The sequence below is a fragment of the Pogonomyrmex barbatus genome, unplaced genomic scaffold (genome assembly GCF_055798465.1).
Source record: "Pogonomyrmex barbatus isolate J1 unplaced genomic scaffold, ASM5579846v1 scaffold2, whole genome shotgun sequence".
In the NCBI taxonomy this organism is placed as follows: Eukaryota; Metazoa; Arthropoda; class Insecta; order Hymenoptera; family Formicidae; genus Pogonomyrmex; species Pogonomyrmex barbatus.
Genome location: NW_028297116.1, coordinates 7,017,225 through 7,041,760, shown reverse-complemented (window position 1 = coordinate 7,041,760; position 24,536 = coordinate 7,017,225). Strand labels below are relative to the sequence as shown.

The following is a 24,536-nucleotide window of genomic DNA, read 5'->3' as shown; positions in this document are numbered from 1 at the left end:
ACGTTTCATTCTAATAAGATCAGGTTATTTATATTTTTTATGCATATTTAAAATTTAAAGGAGGTCATTTCAGCCGTGGTACAAGATGAAATTTTACGATTGTTTGAAAATCATGAATTTCCATGTAAAATTAATTACTGAATCCGAAAGTAATAAAATTAAAGGGTAATTTTGACTGGGACAAAGCAAAATAATGTAAAACGTATTTTTAATCAAAAATCATTCAAATGTTTCCTTTTTTGATTTTTCTACAATTTTCTTTGTAAATATTAATAAAAAAATTTTTAGATTTTAATTTTTGAGATACTGTGTGTTTTGGAAGCGAAAATACTACATAAAAACACTACATATATAAATTATTATAATTCGAGCACATTTGTTTTATTATTAAGTTTTACTTTGTTTTACCAATTTGTTTTGCTTTTGTTTTGCTGAATGTAAATTGAGTAGGCTATGAAATGTCAAACTGCTGTTAAAATGTTAAAATACACTCATGTTACATAATGGTTCATCCACAAAGAAAATGGGAAAATAGAAAGGTCGGAAAAAGGGAGAAATTTGAGCGATTTTTTACTACTAAAAATGTATTTTTTCACTATTTTGCTCTATTCCAATCGTTTTAATTTTATTCTTTTCAACAATCAATTTTTTTTACTTGAGAATAAATGCTTTTCAGACAATCGCAAAATTTTATTTTGCACCACGGTCGAAATGACTTCTTTTAAACTTCAAATGTACATAAAAACATAAATAACTTAATCTCGCAGCACGGAACGCACTTTTACATTATACTTTTGTTTCTACTTTTACGAACATGTTGATTTTTTTCATGCGTGTAAAAAATATTTTTGTTATACAGTGTAAGAATCTAAGTTATAATATTTGAACAAATCTGTGAAATAACTGATAAAATCATAACTCAACACTACTCACAATTTTTTTACATTTATTTACTTTACTTGATCATCGATGAATTTCGTTTAACAGATCGATTTTATATTGAAAAAATATTTTATGATGACTTTGATTTATTTTTAAACCTAACTCCTCGTTCTAAAAATTTCGATTGGAATTTTCAACGGCTTGTTTTGTCCAAGATTCCATGAACTGGTTTCTCGGTTATCAAATATAACAGTTGCACTCGAAAGTTATTAATATCTTAATTACGACAGACTCTCGTTTTTGCGAGGACGTCTGGTCGATCGGTTCTTCAAAGGAGACAAGAGTCTGTCTCCACGACTTCTTCTACTAACAGCAGAAGCGTTATATATAATCTGCACGTAATCTTTATTAATTCTTCTATTTCTTCATTATAATTATCTTCATACTAATTATATCTTACTTTTTTAATATAACTAAATTATAAATTATCACAATTAAAAACATCTTTTGAGCATTGGTCCCAGTTGAATAAGATTAATCCGTTGGATTAACATTTTCAGGTCGCTCGATGCTTCCACTACAACTGCAATTTTTTAATCCTTTTTTAATTTTATCTCTTTAGCAGCATTTATTCTCATTTACAAATTGCGAGTTATTATAATTTTACATCGCGATGTAACGGCAATGCGGAGACGTGACAAAGGGTTATAGCATGCGATCGCGGGCGGCGATATAAATTTATCATATTTCTGATCCGTCGCGTTACCGCGCAATCACGGGCGGAGGCACGCACGCGCTCGCGATCGAACGCCAGTCGGTGGAAAATTCGCGATGAGACGTCGCGTCGAATGGGGGAGAAGAGAGCCAAAAGGAGGTTCCGCGACGGCACGCGGACGCGCGCAGCTGACGCAAGCGACGGATAAAAGCGAGCGTCGTCGTGCAGCGCGTACATTTATCGCGCGTCTACGAAACCATCAACCAGGACGATGGCGGCACGTGGGAAGACGAGCGCGAGCGTCTCGTAAACTACGACGTACCCTTAAATCGCTCGACGATCGACCGCATCCTACTTTCGACGGATTTCGATGCGAGATAATCCGCGCGAGCACGGATCAAGAGTGACTTTGCGCTCGAAATCGGACGCGTTCGAGAGAACAAATCAATTCATTTACCTTCGCCCGTCGTTTTTCCTCGAGATTTTTCAACTGAGATTTTCAGTCTCGTCGCGTCAATAAGTATTTGTTAAAAATGGTGTGACAACTGGTGTGAGACAGTAGCGAACGATCCGGGAGCGTGATTTTCCATTGGGAAACGTCCATGATTAAGACAAGTAGAACGTGATAGTATCTCGAGCCAGGATCTGGAGTTATTTGAGAGGAAAATTGTATCTATATCATTTGGACCGTGATATTGACGAGAACCACCAGCTGCGTCAAACGCAGCGGGATAGAGACTCGTGAAAGAACGAAAATACAAAAAAAGACATTCATCCACACTGACTGTTCGACGCGTGACGTGTCCAATGGATTGGATAGCTAGCCGATAATCGACGCGATAACACTGCAGGCTACATCGATACATTATCAGTAGACAGTTCGTACAAGAGAGGCGACAGGCATTGCCGAGAAGAAATCACGTGTCTAAGGAGGGTCCGGCCGCCAACGTTGCGCGACGTAATCTAATCGGAACCGGCTGTCAGGTGAGAATCCAAGATAGCGAGATGTGGAATCCGCGATTTACTTTACCGTTACGGCGCGTTATCGAAATTAACTGGTTGCTACGCGATTAAATTATCTCGTTGGATGATTCGTTAGATTCGTTTCGGTCGTTGCCTCGAAGCAAGACCGTCTCGCAAGGAAGACAAATGTCTTCCACGGTAATTAAGCAGCAGGAACGTAGATATTCATCTTGACAAAATTCTCGTTCTCGTTTTGACGTAAAGGAGAGATGACCTATCTGTTGTCTTATCTCCAGCCTCGCATCGCGAACCGGAAAGTATCAGGTGGATGACATAAACAAACGATAACAAATTTTACTCCGTATTACATTAACGATAAGCGTTCGTTATATTGGGGGAGGGGGGGGGGGAAGAAAAATACACGCGGCCGTAATGTGTAAATGTAAATCATATACGGATAACCCGTCCATATCTAATCATTGTTAATTAAAATGATTAATGAGGAAAGCCCATTAACACGCGTGCAGATAGCAATCGGGCTCGATCAGATTAGCGAGATTTCAATCTCTCGATGTTGCGCTGCTCCGCGGCTCCATACGGTTTATTTAAAATCAACGTTGCATGCAGGCCATGAATATTTACAAATAGTAGTACACGAATTGTCCGCGCAAATTATTCCTACTCCTTTGAATGGAATCGCAGTGATAAAGGATATCCTGATTCCTTTCAGGTGTATGTTCCCATTATCCGTACGTGTCGCGCGGTATCTAAAATCTCTCTTTCTCTCTCTTTCTCTCGCCGGTTTATCATTCACATTTGTTCCGCATCCGATCATTCATTAGCGTCATGTACCGGGTAGTGCGCTTCTGTTGGTCGATCTTATCTTTGCGAGTACCTTGTGCGAACGAGCTCACGTTCGCGCGTGGAAAACGAGATTGTCGTTGTGACTTCTTTGGAAGTCGGCCGTATCGAGATCGGAAAATACGCGCGAGATAAACTCCACGATTTTTCCCGATATATCGGCGTAAACGCCGTCACGGGGAGGGGGAAGGGATTTTCGCCGGAAGGGAAGGAAAAGGACTGGCTAGCCGGGGCGTTCCTCGAATTACCGGCGGAATTAGCCGCGGCGCGGCTACATCACAATTAATTCGTAATTAAATCCTTTCGGCGGAGAGAGGGGGCGTGGTTCCCCCTTTTCGTATACATACCGTGGCTCTCGCGTGGGCGGCCAGAGCACTCGAAAGCATGCTCCGACGAGCGATGATGTCGGAGAGGGTGGAGGGGAGGGGGGGGGGGGCGCGTATCGCCGCGCCGGTGTGACAGCAGGAAATAAAGGGCAAGCTGTGCATTAACGTCGACGGTCAAAGGGTCGCTCGAATATCGACCGAGAGACGGTCGACAGTGTTAAATTGCCATTTGTCGGTCGGGGAATGTCCCCGCTTGCGCTTCGTACTCGCCGCTGACTGTCGTCCGATATATGTCGTCCGTCTTGTATGCTTTGACTCCCCATCGATGAGATATCCTAACGCTCCACATGACACCATCGTGTCACTTTTAGTATATCGTCGAACGTCGTTTCCCTTCGTTTCGGTTCGTTTTCCATTCATCCATACCTTTTATACGCGCAAATAGTCACGACAGAATATTCCATTGAAGCGAAAGTCAGCATGTAAATAGCCAACGACACGCTTCTCCAACGAGATTTCTTTACTGCACTTTCTTTGCGCGTATCTGCATGTATGTGTACACTTTATGCATTTGAAATGAAATAAATCAGATATATTTAAAGTTTTTCTAAGTGAAAAAGATGGGAAAAACACATATAAAAAAGAAATATAGAAAATATCATTAAATAAATCTATTTTTTATACTTTATCAGATAAATATGTGCGATATAATTTAGTATATTCTGGATGTCTCTATTTTAAACTTACTTTACTTTTTAAACTAATATATTAAGCGTACAAAAAAACATATGAATTATAAAATCGATTTATATTTTAAACTAATTTATATAATTCCAATTTTTTTTAATATTTTCGTAAAAAATATAGTTATATTAATTGATGCAAATAGAAAGATATTTATTGTTGCTAAAAATATAACAAGCAAAAAAAAAAGAGAGTTTATCTTCAAAATTTCGCCAAACCAATAATATGAGTTATAATATTACAAGCGGATAAGTTTGTTAAAAATACCGTTGAACCACTGTAAATATGTAGATGTTAGTGACATATTGAATCGCAAATAGTAGCAATCGTAAAATTTATTTTGGGAATGGCATTTATTTTGAAAAAGATCGCTGAAAAAAATACGATTTGCCGAAGATAAAATTCAGGAAAAGTCCCCGATGAATCCCTGCAAATATAGATTATTTACCATAGGATCGTACACGAGATGCGAAGATTACTTTTGCCATCCTGATCGCATTTCTGATCGAGTTCCCGGGTAGCGCGGAAAACTCGATACGAATTACCGCCCGGGGGTATAATATCGGCCATCCGAGCCTAGTCGCATCGCCATCCTCCCCGGCACCAAGTGGAAATCCCGTCTGATCCCTTCTGTCGATTTCACGTGCGTCACGTTCATCCTCTTCAATCCACATCGCGCAGCTTTTATTACGCTACTATTATTAAGACACGTCATGATATGCAGCATTGACGAGGATTGGAAACGAATAATTGTCACACGATTTTGTAACTGAACGTTACTTACGTTTCGGATACGTAGGATAAAAAAACTTTTTTTTATATCATTCTCTTTTTTGCTCGTTTGGTCCAATCCAAGTATTCAATCCAGTTGATATTCCTTGAATCCTCTCAATAATATCGATCGTCTATAGTGACGGTAACGCTTATTATTAACGCTTATTAAAAGTGTTTTTAATTATCAACGCAACGGATTATTTATAGAATCTTTGGCCATAAAATTCTTACGCTTTTCCTTTCAAATTTATTTTGCAAATTACGTATCTTATTTCTGATCAAATATATCTATTGCCAGATCTGTCGGTTATAGCAGCGAATCAAGCGTTTGCTATGCAATTTACAAGTAGAAATATAAGTGAAAATCAATATTTTCTTTTTCAAAGACTCGGTTCTTTATCTTCCAGGAAGATGGAAACTTTGAAGAACTTATATAATGGGCAGATAACGTATTTGCATGGCATACAAAATAAGCGAAACGCAAGTTCCCACGTGTTTCTCGTTTAATACATGCACTTCCATAAAGTGTATATCAGACATGACTATATATAGATAGAGACTCCTTTCTCGCTTCCTTCTTCTTTTGCATCTCCGCTATTCTCATTTAGTCGTGACCAGATTTCAAGTCAAGCGGTAACTGAAAAAAATGGCTAAAAACACTAAAAACCATGAGATCGTTGAAACGATATTCACGTTAAAAAGATACTCTTAATATTTAAAATATTCATTTTTTTATTAATATAAAAAATAAACATGAAAAAATTTTATGAACAAATTTGTTATTATAATACTTAGATTATGATATGCACTACTTGTTTCACTAGTCATACGTTGTTATTACGTTCAACGAACTCTGCAGAAAATATATTCTACATTACTCAATATTTTTTATATCTCCCGTCAGGACGAAATTAGAATACTGGCTAAAGTATCACGGAAGATATTTCGAAATTTCCGGTGCAATATTGGAGTAAATCCGCTTGATATTATTATGGCAAGTAGCTTTCTCATCTGGCCACGCGTACGGTACAGTTTTATGCCACCTTGCGATTGGAAGTGCCGACAGAACGAGAAGGACGAAGAAGTCGCACTACTGGTAGCGCCATTAATGCTACGTCAAAGGGGGTAAACCGGTCACGCATACACACGCGCATAAATGCATCACGGTAGCTCGCGCAAAGCACGGGCGTACTCATTAAAAAACGCGTAATGTATTACATACACACGTCGCGCGAGCAAATGAGAGAGCACCGCGACGCTTTTGTCGCGCCGGCGTCGCTTGGCGTCGTCTAGCTGACGTCGCGGAATTTCGGTAACGCGTTCGGGAACGCTGAGAAGAATCGCTCGGAGAGAAATCATCGTCACCGAAAATTCCCGTATTTTCATGCAAATTTTCCGACGCCGCGGTTTCGCGTTCCTCCCTCCCTCCTTCTCTCCTCCGACACGACGTTGTTCGCTCTTGCCTCGGTGTTCTTAACCCGCGTCGCGTCGCAACGCGTCGTCCTCCCCCCGTCGTCGTCCTCCTCGTCGTCGTTGTCGTCGCCGTCGCGCCTTTTGTCTGTCTGCTGCTGGTCCGTGCGAACGTTCAGGAATTAGTATTCGACGCCGCGTCTCCACGGCCTTTTTTCGTATGCCGCGGGGCAGGTCCGAGGCCGACGAAACATACGGGAACGACGGAATTTTTTCTACGACTTTTCCCACTTTTTTGACGCCGGGAGGGAGATGCGCGCCGTCACTCGTTCGTATGTTGAACCGGACGTACCTCGAATGCAAATTATCGTTTACCACAACCACCACCAGTGGAAACGCATCACTCAGCATAGAAACAACTGTTACACGATAAACGCTGTGTGCGCCCACACGAGAGAAATATTGACGTGACTACATTACATTTTACAATAATGAGCTGCAGTAAGAAGAAATAGTCAGATTAAAAGTAAAGATAAAACTTTCACGTAATTATTTGATTTGCGATTTTTCTTCGACGAAATTAAGATGCCTTTCTTTTTAAATTTTGTTACTTTTACCCACGGTGATTTACGAGTTAATGATTTCAAAAGAGAAGATTTCATAAATATAAATTTTGTAAAGGTTCAGATGGTTAGGCTCTCACTTATCAGAACGCATTATCGGCTTTTTATCCTGTTTCGAATTTTACATGTAAGATACATGTCACTTACATTCTCTCTCAAGGTACCAAAAAATCCGGTTATCTATCTAGATGCTTCTCTCTCTCTCTCTCTCTCTCTCTCTCTCTCTCTCTCTCTCTATCTCTATCTCCCTCTGCTTTGATAAGTATCGATCGTTCTGTAAAAATATTGTTATGTCTCATCATGCAAAGACGAAAGAAACGACGACGATTTTATTCGGAAAGAGGCTTTCGAGTAGACGAGATTAGGACGCGTCGAAAGTGCGTAAATCCCTGTCAAAACAGGATTTTGAGCGTGTGGCCTGAAAGCAGGTCTTATCGTTTCAGGTCTTTAGGCACATCAGAGAGATTAGTTTTATGTGTGGACAGGTACGTCGCGCGCTCGGATATGAATCCGAGCAATCGTGACACATATTGATGAGCCCAACTATCGGCCCGTTAAACCGCGTCGTGCTAAGAAATTGATTTTATGCGACAAACAACTCCCCTGCAATATCCAATTTGTATGATAAATTATAATAATTATGTAAAATAAAGAAGCAATTACGGATATGATGTATAATCCATCATTAGCGAAGTAAATTTGTTAAAGAAATTATATTAAAAAAACAAGCAAAAAATTGGTTTCATAAAAAAGAACTATTGATTTCATCGATAAATATAAATATAACTTACTAAGATACATCAAGTTATTATCGCCAGCTTAACTTTCTAAATTCTTCCTTTTTTCCTATTGTGAAATTTTTAATCTTATTTTAATTATTTACACACTTTAATATCTCACTGTTTTATTTTTCGTGTTTTTGATACAAGTCACCAATATATCTTTATGATGAAAATATCTTATTTTCGTCAGAGTTTCGCATTTCAAGTTGATGCTACTTCTCGTAATGAGACTTGTCTCGTAATGAGACTTGTCGTGACTTCGTGACTTGAAATCACGTTGTCCCTCCGCTTTCCTTGTCGATCCTTGTTGTTCCTGTGATTACCTCGCAGCACTTTTGCTCGGACGAACGAACGATAGGTATCCCGTAACCGAGGTTAAATTGCCATTATCTATACGCGCGGCACGCGTCTCATTGTCTCGTTGCTCACCGGATAGATCGTCTATCATGCGGCAATAAAATAATGAAACGTCCGCGCGCGCTTGCACTGCTCGGTGCAAGATAATCACGATGTCCGACAGCCGATTATACAAATGCCAATGTTGGGTTGACAATGAGAAGTACACGTAGAATTCATGATAAAATCCTTCGCCGTTTAAAAGAGAAAAGAAACTATGAGACATAACAAAGGTTTAAAAAAAAAGTTTGATAATTCGATAATAAAATGTAAAAATCAATTATATCAATTGTAAAAATAAATATTAAAATTTCCGTGTAAAAAAAAAAAAATGAACGTGGCAAGAAAAAATGTTACAATAAGATTGTTATGTTATCGTAATGCTACATTTTCCGTGCAAAAATGATAAAATTTATGTATTTTTTATTTTCTTGTTAGTGAAAAAGAATTTGGCGCACAGCTCGATTTCTCTAATATTTCATCTGTTTATCGGTCGCTTCGCGTGTTATTAAACGAGGCTAGCACGGGTTTAAGAACAAGTTCGTGTCGACGATTTATCGGCAAGGGAGCACGCCACAGCGTCGCATAAAGCGCGCTCGATGAAGAAGGAGATCGCGGAAGAGGAACGGACGGCGAGATGCAAGAAAGAGACCGGCGGTCCGCGGGCGGGTGAGGATTGCGGATGGGTGAGAGCGAGGAAAAGGGGTGCAAGGTAGCGACAGGGAGCGCCCGTAACTAACGCACCGTGAAATCTACTAGGCACGCGCCATTTCACTTAGCCTACGGCGGCTCCTTTTCCAACCGCGGGCGGCGTGACTCCTTCCTCCCTTTGTCCCTCCTTCCCCTCCCCCTCCCCCTCCCCCTCCCAATGGGACCGCGCCCGTCAGTTTTCCGTCGCCGGCGACGATCATCGATTCTCCAAAGTCAGGAACACGCGAATTCAGCCGTTTCGCGGAATTCGCGGTGCAAAGGAGAGGAAAAATGCAACATCCGTCTACGTCTCTCCTACTCGATTCCGACGGAACGGCGAATAGCGATCTTTCTCTCGACGATCGAGACGCTGACGTAGTTACCGTGGTCGATCATCGAGAATTTTCGCTTTTGCCAGCGGCCCGGACCTGGTAACAATGCGTCGACCACTTTACCGCCGTGGCTAACAACTTTTCTCGATAAGTCGCGCGGTAGGTAGCGCGTAAAGCCGTGGAATATTCAAAAGAATTTCTAACTGTCTCTCCCCGTCGCCACTGGTTGGCGAGCGGTGCGGCGGGGCTCGAGTTGAAACGCGAGGGGCAACGAACTTTCGTTGAAGTCACGGCGGCAGACACGGCAAACGCTACACTAGGGATTCTCGCGTGGTGGTATATGTCGCTTAAATAAACTTCAGCGAGAATAGATCGTCGAAGTGGAACATTTGATTTCAGCTACGAATGTCAATCAAAGATGTACGTGCGGTTTTTACTGTGGTACAAAGAGCAAAGAGCACTGCCAGCTCTCACAATGTGAATTTAACCCCCGCTGAGACATCCCGCTGCACCTGATCAATTTTTCGTAGAATTTACCTATTTATAGATCATTATCGATCAGGTTGACTTACCCTGAATAAATATCTTTTTTTTTATTTCCTTTGATATTTCTTCAAATGATGATATTTTATGTAAACCAAAAGATTTAGATTTTTAACGAAATTCTTCAATGAAAATGGCTAGAATCGAAAAATAATTTTGGGAAGTCATTAATCGTTTAGCTGAACTAAGGCAGATTGATCTCGATGAAATTAACTAACACAATTTGATTATATTCTTCTATTTTCTGCATTAAACGATAAAATGTTAAATTCCAGCAATTAAGCGCAATTGGAAAGTCATCGTCGTTGTGATCGATTAGCATGACATGTATTAAGGCCGAATGGAAAATGTATGAAGTAAACGTCACCGAGCAAGATTACCACCGATTACTTCTAAAGAAGTCAAATAAAAAATTAGAAGAGTAACTATATACAATACATATAAAAAGCTTTCCGAAATACATAAAAAGAGCGATTACTGAAATATTTAAAAATTTGACCTAAAATTTGACTTAAAATTTGATTTTATGGAAAATAATCTCATTAAGATAATTATAATCAAGGTAATTATAAAGAATGATTAAATATGATGATCTAATATTTCACAAATTTTATATATTCCAATAATTTAAATGTTCCATATAATTATTTTAATGAATAAAATTATTTTCATAATCTGGCTCAACATTTAAATACTTTAGCAAAACGATTCTGTCCGTGCACATCCATTACTTTTCTACATTTTTCTGAAACACAACGCCACTTGATACCTCGTATAAAACGCGAAGAATAGCCCAGCGCCGACTATGCGTGCAATTTATCCGCCCCTCCGATCCACCCCCGGTGGCGCAACCGTTTCTTCTTACCATTCACCTCTCGTCGTGCCATGTCGCACCGTCCCCGAAACGCCGTATACGTTCGTGTTCGCGTCTTTCGGGAGTCCTTTTACCGCACGGTTAACGGAGGGACGAGGTGTGAACGAAGAACCACAAGTGGCCCGGAAAGGGCGTCCCTTCTCGCCCCCGATGGTAACTCAATCCGCCGGCCGGTCAACCCGAGCGTCGTCCGCGACTTTCACGGAGTTACGCGTTTTCCTGCCAACATTACATTCGATATATACGGGGCATTGGTGGAGGTCCGATCAGCCACGGTCGATTGGAACTACGCCCTTACACCACGGGAATAAGCCGCACACGAGAGAGAGACAGAGAGAGAGAGAGAGAGAGAGAGAGAGAGAGAGAGAGAGGGAGGGAGGAACGGAGCGAGAGGAAACAGGGCCTGAGGGGGTTGGCGAACCGCCAGGATTCCCCCTGAAAAGCCGAAGCGGAGATATCACGGCGCGGTGGGTGATTCACGGTGCGCGCGAGCGAGCAGTTACCGAGCGACGATGCAACAAATTAACCGGCAGTAATTGGTTGTCGTATAACGTTACCTCGCAATTCGCGGAATTCTCTAGGGAGGCCCGCGGGCGTATGTATGTACATCAAACAGCCAAGCGCAGTCCGCCGTGTTATTTCAATAGGCAGACCGAATCGTTCGGTGAACGTGGTACTATCTACATCGCGTTGCTCGAATCACTTAATCTCAGAGCAGTGAAGATTACGAAATTCTTTTCCAGACGTTGGATTCCCCCCGCGTGCTTGTAGACAAATGTATTTATTTATGTTGCGACTAGTCCGTGAGTCAGCATTTTCTTCCGGGAGGAAGAATAAAGGAACAATAGGCAGACCTTGGAAGATGGATTAGAAAAAATAATCATTGGGTTTTTTTTTACATACATATATATTCTTCCTTGTATACTTTCTTATTTCATAAATTATACACGTACCATATATATCCCGCATGACTGTACATACGGAATATTTATTTCTAACAGAACATTAATCTTCATATAACTTGTCGCCCATTTATCTTCAGAGATTTAATATGCAATTTAATTACCAAGCGGCAAAGTCAATCTCTCAAAAGATCCCGCAAAAAGTTTATATTAATTTAGCGTTTAAAATACGCGTGTCTTTATTCGCTGACGTACACTAATAATTTGTATGCAATCTTAAGTATATATATATATATATATATATATATATATATATATATATTATTAAAGAAAAAAGGATATGGGAAGGAAGGAAGAAAGAACTCCATTACCTTTTTGTACACAATTCGTATATAAGTACTACATTTCGCTGGTTAGTAAATTTATCGAGACTTCGAAGACGGCCGTGTGACAGGTATGGAGTTAAAGCGTAACGAGTATCACGGATTAAAGAGCTGCCTCCCAAAATTAATTGGCGTACGACGGCCTCCGCGACCGCGCCGACAACCGGCCGACGTAATAATTGGGAAGAGAAACGAACGGGCCAATTGTGGCCACCTGTTCTGTTATGGGTGCGTAAACGAAAGGGGCGCCTTAAAACACTTCGCGTACGCGTTTCACAATTCCCAGCCATTATCTCGCTCCAAAGCGTCCCGTCGAGTACACTCAAATAATCCCGGAGCAGGAACTCTGGGCACGAATGCGAATACCATCTGAAGTTTTCACCACGGAATTTGGTCTGTCAACATTGAGCAAAACGTTGCACAACGCAAATTTATCAGCGTTTCCAGGTTTTCTCTATTTAGTTTATTTGATTATTATCAAATATCATTGCTAATTATTATTGCTTATCATTGCTAATTATTATTTAACAGTGTCCATTTGTGACATTCAATTTAGACATTAAATCTTTTTGTCTTTTTTTCTTCTCCGAAGAGGTTAAGATAACTTTGTGTAATTAGGTGTAATATTTTAAGTCAAGCATAAAAGAATTACAAGTTAAAAGAATTACAAGCTCAGCTCTTATTTGAATAAAGACCGCACTTTAAAAACAGGAGGGAAGAAGAGAAAGTACAGTCATTAGAAGTCATTAGTCGCCTACGTAGCTTACGCGTGAAAAGAAAATTTACACAAGACACACATGCGTAGACCATTATTGTTCGCAGGTAGACGGCAGGTTAAAGGTTTCTTCACGCCGCTAATCGGCTGAAACCAGCCGGTAGCCGGTCATTCATTTCATTCGTAGAATCGAGATGCGTAAGCTCTCATGACGACGGACGCGTCATCACGCACGCCATGAGACGCGGAATTTTCACAAATTCCCCTTTATATTAGAGAAATTAGGACTCGATCGTCTCGGACGGCCCGTTAGTAGTTTTTTTGTCTCGCGCGCGTCTCGAGGGGATAACGGCTCTCTCGAAAACTTAATAGCGAGCGAGCCTTGTGAGACCTGTCAACTGTTCCCAACAAGCGATGGCTTACTCCTTCTCCGAGTCTCTCGTTAAGTGATGCTTAACCATGAGGTACAAGAGGTGTAGGTAGAGAAACATCTTGCTGTTTCCCGGGGTGCGCGAGGACGCACGATAAACATCGAGATCGGGGGACGATGTCGAGCTGTTTTTCGAGAAGGACCCAGGTAGAAAATCTCAAAACAATTTTTAACAACGGCCACCACCGTCATCTACCGTGAAAATGCACCTATGCCAGCCAGCTGTCCTCGAAATGACGGCGTCTCTTCTCCTGGCAGTCTCAAGTATTGCTCGTTGCTCCGACTCGCTCGCTACCTACCTGCGGTAGTAGACCGTATTTTTTTTCAGATTTACATTCACAAATTTCAATGTTACGGGTAGCACCTCCTTTACGATCGACGATTCATAAAACGAGAGACCGAAGAAGATTCGTACGCTTTAAATATAGAAAATGCATTCAAAATGGAAAATGCAACCGGAACGAACAACCCAAATACAATTGTTCCGAAAGATGCGGAAAAAGTGTAAATAATCTATAACTATGTAAGTAATGTAAACCTACAACGTGCGACGAATCGAGAAGATGGGTATTTCCGTTAGAAATCGATTGTAACTGTTTTATGTAAAATTAATTTATTACAAATCATCCCGCATCCGAGATTAATTGGTAGATTAAAGATTAAACCATGAATCTCTTTCCCGAGGAGGAGGAGGAGGAGGAGAATGTTAATAACATCGATGAATTCAAGCTCATTCTCGCTTGAAAAATGTCGTTGCCAGCAGCGAGAGATGATTACACAGTCAGAGGTTCCGTGGGAAGTTGTAGGGCGAGATTGCATCTTAATGCTTCCACGACGGGGAAACAAAGTTTATTTATCGCCGTTGGTGCGCTCTGCCGCGTGTTTGTTATTATATCGGTAATGCAGTTTCAACAACTCTCAAAACTTTCTATTCTTCGTTAACAATTCTGCTCCAACAATCTCCTCGTCCGCCGTTGTCGCAATGCGACGCGACGCGACGCGACGCGACGCTCGCGTCTGGCGGACGCGAAGTGCAAAGTTATCAGCGCGGTCGGACAACGGCCATGTCCGTACCTGTCATTTCTTTCGGACTTAACGGCCGTCATATCGTATGTCGCGTCCGTTTTTCGCTCGCATAAATCTTCCGCGACACTTACAACCTCCTCGCCCGAGTATCCAAGCCCGTGGCCCGAGTGTCCCGTTTCACGAAACCGACCGGCAACCGAAATGGTAATAGGATCTACCACCGGCGAGTAAAGTCGGAAGTCTCTCGCGGATGAAACGCCGACAGGGGAATATTAGAAATGCGCTGCGCTCTCCGCTCTCCTCTATAAAACCATCCGCGCTAATGACACCGATAAATCCCGCACTGCACCGACGTCTTCCCCGGGAGAGAGGGGGGGGAGGGGAGGGGAAAGACGGGGGAAAAGGGGGAGGGCACCGTATTTGCGGCAGGGGAGCAACGGCGGGAATTCAACGATGAGAACCGCTGCGAGATCGCTTGTCATAAGTCACTCAGCGTGTGGCGTACAACGAACACGGACCCGTACGTAGAATCTCTACAGGCCCGTTCTCGACTTCTTCCCTTTCATTCTATTTTCCTTAGTCCCTCTTCTCGCGTTCCCTTCCTCGGCCTCCGATTTCTCTTTTTTTTTTTTTTATCGGCCGTCTTCCTCCGACCCGTCCGTCGCCCTCCCTTTCTCCGTCGTACTCGCGTACCCGTTCTCTCGTTATACATTCAACCAGTTGATCCTACGAGCATTTTACGGACAACTCCCAGACTACATCCAGGACATCGCGCGTTCTCTACCCTGCTGGGCGCTCCATCGCCGAGCAAGTTGTTCGTCCCGCACGCTAATCCAGTCGCGCCATCGAAGACGGTTCCACAATACGGTTTGGCTTAGTCGTTAAGCAAGACAAATAGAGAAAACGCCAATAATTCATTTTACGATCTACACCCAGATAAATTTCACGCGAGAAAGGCAGACGAGGATGAATCGAGATATTATTTATTGCACGAGCCGTGGCACGAAAAATCTTTCGATATAAAAACATTGCCAAAAACTTTATATTAAAATATGTAATGACTCATGGCCTATATAAGTATTAAAATAGTATTAAAATAAACGTAATTCCAAATTTAAAAAAAATTGACTCTAAAGTAATAGCTTAATAGCATAATTGAAAGATTATTCTTCTTTGATCTTTTGTATAGCGTCATAAAAATGATTTATCTCGAATTTCGATTTCGCTTTCGAATGTTGTGTAAATGATTATATTAATGTTTAAAATGAAACGTCTTAATATATATTAAGTAAGAAAAGCTATTAATTATACTCCAACAATGATTTGATCTTTTTTTTCAACAGAAGTGTAATCATTTCCAATGTATTTTTGTTTCCTGAACAGAAATCCATTATTCAAATTTGGCTATTATAATTTTAAGAAAAATAGAGTCAAAAAAGTGAAAAACGACGATTTTGCAGATTGTGATGACGTATTATATCGGCAGAAAATTTTCTTTTTAAATTTCAATGCCACACAAAAATATCAATTTTTATCAATTTTAGTTTTAAAATGTATTTTCTCATTTCGGAATAATCCTTCATTTTCGAAATATAGCAATTTGAAAATAATCCTTATTATGTCCTTCCTGTCATATTATATTTTTATATTCATATTTGTATTGAAAAATGATAGTGTTTTCTTAAATATCAAATAATCACGTATGATAGATGGAATATTATTATATCGACTATTTGCAATAAATGATTAAAAACCAAGAACGAAGAACGATTTACAATAGTCATAAGACTATAAAGACAAGTGGTTAGAACTCCAGGAGGTACTCCTAGGTATGTCCCGAGGTTTCCGATTTCGAGATTTCTTTCTCTCTGCGAGATCCAACGCTACCTGGAAGGAGAGAAGAAATTTCTTGCGCTCCGAGCTCGATGTGACAGCGCGGTGTCGTGTAACAGTTTATTCCGAGTCTCGAATTCCCTGGCAATACTTAATCGATCCCCCAACGCGAATGAGAAAAGTTCGTGCGGCACCTGGAAGTTAAATCAAGTTTCGAATTTCGAAGATATTTTCCCGCAGTCCGGTCGCACGTTAACGCCGCGTTGCGTCGATATCTTCGGCACGAAGAAGACGCGCAATCTCACGCGAGTATCGTTCAGAAATAGCATTCAGGCATCTGGTGCGTTGCTTTAAGACTGTCGTGGAATTGATTCGCGGGCCCCACTGGCAAAATATACATGAAAAAAGAAAAAGAAAACGTCATAAATTATGAAATTTCGCGCGTGGTCGAGAAACGTTAAATTTGCAATTCATCTTTTCGAGATTGTGCGTATCTTCGGGAATTTACAGGCGCGGTGTGACTTGTTCCAGACGATGTAAATCCCATACCCTCCGATCGAATTTTCTTTTTGCTTTAGCATCCAATTTATATGTGGCACGACGCGCTCTTACTTACACGATTGTTTTTACGCCTCGTGAATATGAAACGCCCCGTCGTACACATTTCTTCTTCGTGTATTCTCTCTCTCCATCTCTTTCTCCCATTTTCTTTGTCAGATCAGTGCTCTCTTCCGCTTGCCACTCGAAGTCGACATGACGATCATTCACAAGGCGAGAAATGAGAGAGAGGTAGACAAGGGAGCGGGAGGAGTTTAAGAGAGAAGGAAAGAGAGAACACATAATGTCTATTCATCGCCGATTGAAGATGGACGTTCCTTCGAAGGGCCTGCTAGCGCGTAGCGGGCATTTGAATATGAAAATATGCCACGAATTAAAATAACATTGAGCTACGGAGTGTGATATTAAATAATTCATAGGATTTTTTCACTTCATCGCGATGTATGCCTAACGTAACGACGATCCCGATATCGAAGCGATCTCACCGTAGGATATCGTGGGAGTTAGCTGTTTTTGGTTTGTATAAACAAAGTTTCAAGCTTGCAATAGGTAGAAGATGTTTCTCAATAGCACTTATATTCTCTAAAAGATAGTTTTGAATTCCAATCTTCTTCGATGCAATATTCTATGGCACTTTGCGATTCAAAAATACAAAGATACATTATATCGTTCGTAAAAGTTCAAGACGTTATCAAGAAAAAAAAATGCTGTTCGCTCGTGATTATTGTCTCATAATACGGTCAGTAAGCATTATAAGCTATTAATACGACTGGCACAAAAAGGCGTTGTGTAATATTAACTACTGAATTAGGTCACGCACAAACGATCCGTATATCAAAAGAGTCTCTCGATTTAATATTGACATACGAAGCGTAATTGTTTTTAGACGCAATTAAACAAGATTTCTTATTCTCAATTATAAAATCATAAAAATTAATAACATCTTAGACAAAAGACGGAAATTTAGAAAATGAGATGTGTAAAGAAAAATATAAACAAAAAGATCAATAATTCAATATTAAATTAGAAATGAAAGTTTAAATGAATAATACTATAGAATATTAATTATGATATTATTGTAGATGGAAAATTTATTTAACTTGTAAACCGTTACAGAGAACTTAAACAAACGTATTGGAGGAATATAAGTTTTATTACAACAGGATCATTAATATATTTCTAACAAGAAACTCCAGAAAGTTGATAATATATTCCTTGAAAATGTTTATTTTGAAACAGTGTCTGAGTGTCCATATAGCTCAGAAATAGTCGATCACAAAAAATTTTCGGTAAAAATCAACGCGAAGTAGCACTGTTGACAATTTTATTGCCGTTAATAAATGAATAAATAATTTAATAAATTATACTTTAATTTCTTTCTAAAAATATTCTTGTAATTGAAATAAAGAGATATTCGGAATATATGAAAAATTAACATACTTGTACGAAAAGACTATAAATTCCAGGGAAATTTTTTTTTTTACTCGGTATCGACGAAGCACATTGTGCTTACGTACCTCTTTGGCTTTGAAATTTATGGTTTATAGGTGTTTAAAGTTCATCGGAGAATATCCCGCGCGCCATAAATAAAGGACTCGGTTTGCGGGTAAGGGCACAAGGGCATCTCACAGCAGTGCAATTAAGGCAGCTTACCGAGACGGCAAATGCGATTTGGACTGACTTTACAAACTTTTCCACGCTGAAAAGAAAACTTTCGACTGTAATCTCGGGATTTATGAGCGCTCGCGCGCGCATTGTAGATACCGGTAGTTTTCGTCGTAATCTGTAGCCGAGCGTACAACATCTCGCGCGCACATCGTTTCGCAATTTCGAAGTCGGGCGTTGTTATAAATCATACGATAATCAGCTATCTACATTGCATACGTATTTATTAAAGCCACAACGTTAGTTCTTGGAGTGAGACTCGGAATTTCCCTACGACCATTCGTGACGCGTGTCGCACCTTCGCTACCTTCTCTCGCCTTATCGTTATTTATCCAAGTTCGACCGATGTTCAAGTAAATAGGGCCACCATGAAGCAGCGACACCGAGCAACATATATATATATACATATATATATATATATATATATATATATATACACAATGATACAGAGATTTCTTTATGTTCGATTGTCGAGAAGGGCTTTCGGAGATAGCCTACATAGCGATTTCGAATCTTTTCTCGAGACTACTGTCGTTACACGATGATAGATAAGGTTTATCTTACTCGCAAAATACTTACCAAACTGGATAATCTCGCAACACTGTTGGCGTTATCTACCGTGCTCGACCTTTTTGCAATCGTTTTTTTATTTGTTATTTCAAGTATAAGTCAATTTCCGGCCGTATTTTTTGCTCGTAGGATAAGAAATGTCTACAATAGAAGTTAATCTCTTATCCTCTACAAAGACTTCCTTCCTTTTTAAGATTTAAAACTTCTTTTAGTCATAGCAACTCTGAATAGCTGAAGATAAAGCTGATCACGTTACACAGTTTGTAACATCAAGGATAAAAACGTAATAGTTATAAATAATATTAGTTTTATTATTAAAATATATTTAATAAAAAATATTGAAAGAGTTTAGTCTAAAGATCTCTCAAATTAAAAAGCCATTACTTCATAATACTGGAACATCAATATGTACTTTATAAAAAATTGGACGCTTACAGGTAGCTTATAAACTCTGGTAAAATTTCTAACTTATATATCAAGTGTACCTTGTAAAGATGAATAAAAATTTAATTTAACGTCGAATTATCGAAATATCCTCGTTGAGGAAAGCCGAAATCCAAATGGATAGAGAAATCTGTGGATATCGCACGGGTGCGGACACCCGGCGCGCACAAAAACGTACATATCACCGTGTAACAGAATTTCCGTTTTACGCACTACATTTTCCACGCGTCCGCGCTTTTAATGGTCCGTTTTGCTGCGTATAAAAAAACATGCAGCGGCGTAAAAACGGCCATCGACGAGCGAGCAAAATTAATTGCGAGCGGCGGACCCGCGGCGGCGGCGGCGATGCGCGCGCGCGCGCACGCGCGCGGCGAGAGAAGCGTTCCGGAAGATTACACTGTATCCGTCCCTGGTGTCCGATGCGGATACCGGTGGTGTGTAGTTACCAGCGAATCGACGCGTTTCTCTGATAAATATACGCGCGTTTACACGCCGAGGGCGGAGAGTGGCATGCACGCGCGGTTATACGAGAGGAGAGTCGACACGTCGGTAAATTTCAGCGTGATCACCGGCCGCAGGTCTTACGACAAACGAAAGGGGCTTGGCCGGGTGTACCGTAATATTCTGTCGAATTTACGGGGCGCCGTCCTTTACGGCTTTATTACAGAACGCGACGCGAGTAAGCCACGGGGGTATGTTACGTACGTATCTCTCGACGTGGGAATGCGAGTCGCCTCTCTCGGTTCTTCGATTCGTCGTGTCGATTATCGAGGAGCCGGGCCGTGCTGTGTCGCAACGCGAAATGGCATACGAGGAATCTGTTTGTCGTACAAATCTCTACGACGCTCCCTCGGTCGTATAAAGTCGACATCGTTAACCCTTTATACGCGGCTGCGTGTCATGTGGTGGCGTGCGGTAATTTTTTCCAGATTTCGTTACGGATTTTAGTGGCCCATTGTTTAACAAACGTAACGGTACGCGATTCGAGGGGGGTTTACATGGATATTGCATTACGCAAAGTAAATTCAGATTCTCTATTGTTTTTACTGAAAGCCTAACGCTATTATATGCACTGGGAGGAATGTATTTTTTTAAATATACCGCAATTTAACGTGTAACACAATGATCTATTGTAAAATTATTTATAACTTTAAAACGGCGCTATTACCCTGTTGAAACATTAATTAAATTTAAATTAAGTTAATTCATCGCACCGACTACGTTAGATGTTATGCAATTATGCTAAATAAATACACTCGCACTCCATGTAAATTTTGATTTATGAAACATAATATGTTCTCGTTAGCCGTCGCCGGTAGCTCATCATTGGTAGAGGCGGGTCAAAGAAACTATTGGCGCGATACAATTTTCTCCCATAAGAAATTGTGGATAAAACATAATTAATTTCGCCTGCGACCGTTATCGTTAAATTCTTTAATTAACTGGCGACATATGGCCAAAACGACATGCACGATGCGATCGTATAAGCGCTGCATACTAATGAAAATGCCTCGTCATTTGATGAACCTCGAGTCACGTATACGATTGGTGCATCGCCAATTTGATTGACAATCCAAGTTTATGACGCGTTCCTTACGCAAGATGAAAATTTATTTATTTTTTTTTTTTCGCGAACCGATGAGAACCGCCGTCGCCACGCACGGATATTATTTGTGGAAAGAGGCTGACAACTGGCTGCGCGTTACGGACCGGTATAACGAGTACTCACTGTCACGTCATCCGACAAGGGGAAAATAGAATATAATTTTACATGAAAATAGAGGACGAATTAAGAGCCTCATCCGAGAGTCCATAATTTCACGACGTAGGAGGGCCCGCTGCCGGAACGATCTCGAGAGTCGCATCCATTGAAGCTGACAGAGGACGGCCATGCCACTGGAGTGCCGTTGAAATATATTTTAAATGTCGAAGGGAAGTTTTGCCATGTGCCTCGGCTCCTGAGGAACCAAAAGAGATACTGAAGAGATCTTTAGTTCTCACAAAACGGAGAAAACCTCTTGTTTTACGTGTTTACAGCTTTGGAAACCGGACTGGAGATTTGTATTCCGCCGTGAGATAACGTGCTGCTTCTTTTCGGATGCCCGAACAAGTTTGTTGTCTTATTCATAGCATGTGAAAATTATGCGGGAGAAATAAACATCGCGAATATAAAATACGATTTAAATTGCAAGTTTCAATTTACAAAAATATGTAGAAATATATATATAAAGGTGATAAAATGGAAAAAAAATATAGAAATATCGAGATCGTGAAAGTCGTCTAATAAAAGAAAAAAAATTTATAGAACTAAAGATATGAAGAGATTACGATTATTACTCGATTGTTAAACAATTTTATAATATAAAACGTCATCAATCAATAAATTTTTTTTCCATAACATCGAACAACTTTCCCATAAAATGCTCGTTATTTACGCCTATGCGTGTCTTATCGTCTACGGCCGAATCGTCGCCATAGGAATTGTTAATTAGGACCTTTGTCCCCGAATCGATACAAGCCCGAGGTGGGAAGGGACTCGAGCGCAGCCTAGTAACACAGATGATAGAATTCGATAACCGCTGTAATGGATCACGGAGATAGAATCGAGATTCTGTATTTTCGCGACCGTCGCGCCAGCGGTCGCTACTGCTCCTCCGATCGGACTGTTACGTTTCGGTAAGATACATCGATCGCCGGATGCACATCCCACGAGGCTCGTTAGGAGGACACGATCGCGCGCCCCATCGCGCCCGCGCGCGCGACAAGGACAGAATTATTCGGGGAAAGAAATCCGACTCCCCGTAGGCGGCTTTATAATGCTAAGACGTGTCGCCTACCTGTGTGCCGTGGCACTTATTAAATCTCGTTCTGGCATCTTCGCCTTTCGTACCTTTCATCTCGGGTTACTGCTCGACAGTACTCGCGCGCTCGCGCTGCCAACCGCGCTGCCTACGCCTTGAATGTCAGGCTTCGTCGCGAGATTTGTAGGAATCAACGTCTTTTATTCTCGGGCCGCGCGCACACCGTTTCCGAATGCTTCATCCTCACTCGAATATTCACCGAGGTCGCCTTAGCCTTATATCTCCGTCGACAGCTACGAACTTACATTTCATCCGCCTTTATCACGTGCAACGTTCGCACGATGACACGGTTGTGTGCGTGTGCACGAGACGCAGGAATCAAACGAGTCCTCTCGAAGGTAAGCGTGCACCTCGGCACGTCGGAAAAATCGGAAGGGCGGAGGAGCGTGCCGGCTCGTCAGGAGAAACGTGTTATTAGATTTTTCACTGCAAATTTTCTTTGACAGTTTTCCTATAGACTCACGTTGCGCAACGGGGTTACATGGTACATACAAATTTACGCGATACGTGTAAATTATGGAAGTAAACGCACATGGAATATTTCATACAGCGTATACAGACGGAAATAAACTTTGAAACAATCGTCTTGTAAAATTTCCAGTATGCCCTTAGACATTTTCAACAGTCAGAAGGTTGAAACAATTGTTAAAAATAAAAAAGAATAATCTGTTTTCTAAAAATAACGAGGATAGCATCGAATTTTTTTGTATAACATGCAATAAAAATGCAATCTCTTTTTTTAAAAAAAAGTTTAAATTCCAATATATTTTTGGTAAAAGTAAAGCAACAATTTAAATGTTATCTAGATCAAGGAGAAAGTTTTGTATCGTATTTATTTATTTGAGTTTTTTAATATGTAATCATTAATACATTGATTTCCGGTTTCAATTGTCCAAAAAGGACCTGCGAGCTCGATCGAGCGGGGTGGGCCTGACCTTTTTACGTTGTTTGCAAACTTTTGTTGAATGGACTACCTAGAGGGATGACTGCACGCTTTCCAGAAGCGATATAATAGAACGGAAGTTGCCGTTCAAGACTCAAAACCGAAAAAAATCATCTTCCGATCTTGTGTGAGAGGCTGTGAGGCCCAAAAATGGCTGCAAATGCCCCCCTCGGAGAGCTCGTGTGGTATCCCTCGCTGTCTTTCCATCTTCAACGCAACTGTCTGACCTGCGGGCGGGGAACGAACGTTTGGTCACTTGACTCTCTAATATCAATCTGCGAACGATGGCACTCAAAAAAGAAACGTCTCTACCTAACATATATATGATGAGGGTTCCCCGATGAGGGAGTTCTCGTCTCTCGTTTGGGAAGTACTTAATTTATATTAATTTTATTCTCCACGTCCAAAACCGGAACGCAGACTTGATCAGAGAACCATATTTCTCTGATATTAAATATGTATTTGCTCGAGCATCCTGACCGATGTTTTAATGAACGGTTCTATTGCTTTACTCTTATTATTATCTCATTTATAAACGGGCTCGAGAAATTATAGAAAAACAACAAGTTTCTGTGAGAAACATCTCGAGATTGTTTACGCCGGGATTCACTTAAGCGGCATATATAATCAATCTCTCTCGGTCGTTGTTTACAAGACTCGGACGGACCCAAGACTAAATCGTACGATCGAAGCATGACGCATTATTATGAGAACGTCAAAAGCACGAAGTGCACCTGGAACTGGAGTGCAATATTCACGTTGATACGACGGTGTTATCTACGAGTTCTGACCACCCGACCCTGCCGAGTAAGCACGACGCATTATGTAGCGCATACCACATGTGATGATAGGTGACAGGAAGTCGTAATCTACCCCCCGCCCCCCCCCCTCCTCCTCTCCTCGCTATCTCCCGACAAAACCGACGATTGTTTACAACGTGAGATTTTTAAACAAGCTCCTAAGTAATTTATTCACGCCCCTTCGTCATTATGTGCTCTGACGATTCACACGATAAACAGTAACACAGCAGCAGCATGCATCGCGTGTCGACTCGCGCGATCGACCCGTGAGACAATGCCTCGTGGAGGGAAATTCGAAGGGATTCGCCCGCTCCCTTCCCCCTTCCGAAGAAAGAAAGTCTTCGAGACGATTCACTCTCGAGCGACCGGGTGTGCGAAAGCCACACCCCGCGTCTATAAGCTAATTTTACGTTGAATAAAAACGCGTAATACCTCTGAAAGGGAAATCCATTTAACGTTCGCTCCGGCTTCTCAAGATAAATTGCTTTTCG

General features: G+C 40.9%; 2 protein-coding genes across 3 annotated transcripts in view; both read left to right on the top strand.

Annotated features, from left to right (window-relative positions):
• Nucleotides 1-24,536, top strand: part of Snrk (SNF related kinase) — a 113,905-nt gene that overhangs the window by 14,678 nt on the left and 74,691 nt on the right. The gene's annotated exons all lie outside the window — the stretch shown is intronic.
• Nucleotides 1-24,536, top strand: part of fz2 (frizzled 2) — a 71,871-nt gene that overhangs the window by 14,677 nt on the left and 32,658 nt on the right. Inside the window, exon 1 of one of the 2 annotated variants that reach the window (XM_011649439.3) lies at nt 1,742-2,581. The exons of the other annotated variant lie outside the window; for it this stretch is intronic. The gene's annotated coding sequence lies outside the window, so the exon portion shown is untranslated. Of the gene's footprint in view, nt 1-1,741; nt 2,582-24,536 lie in introns of those variants that run through there. 2 annotated transcript variants of the gene reach the window in all.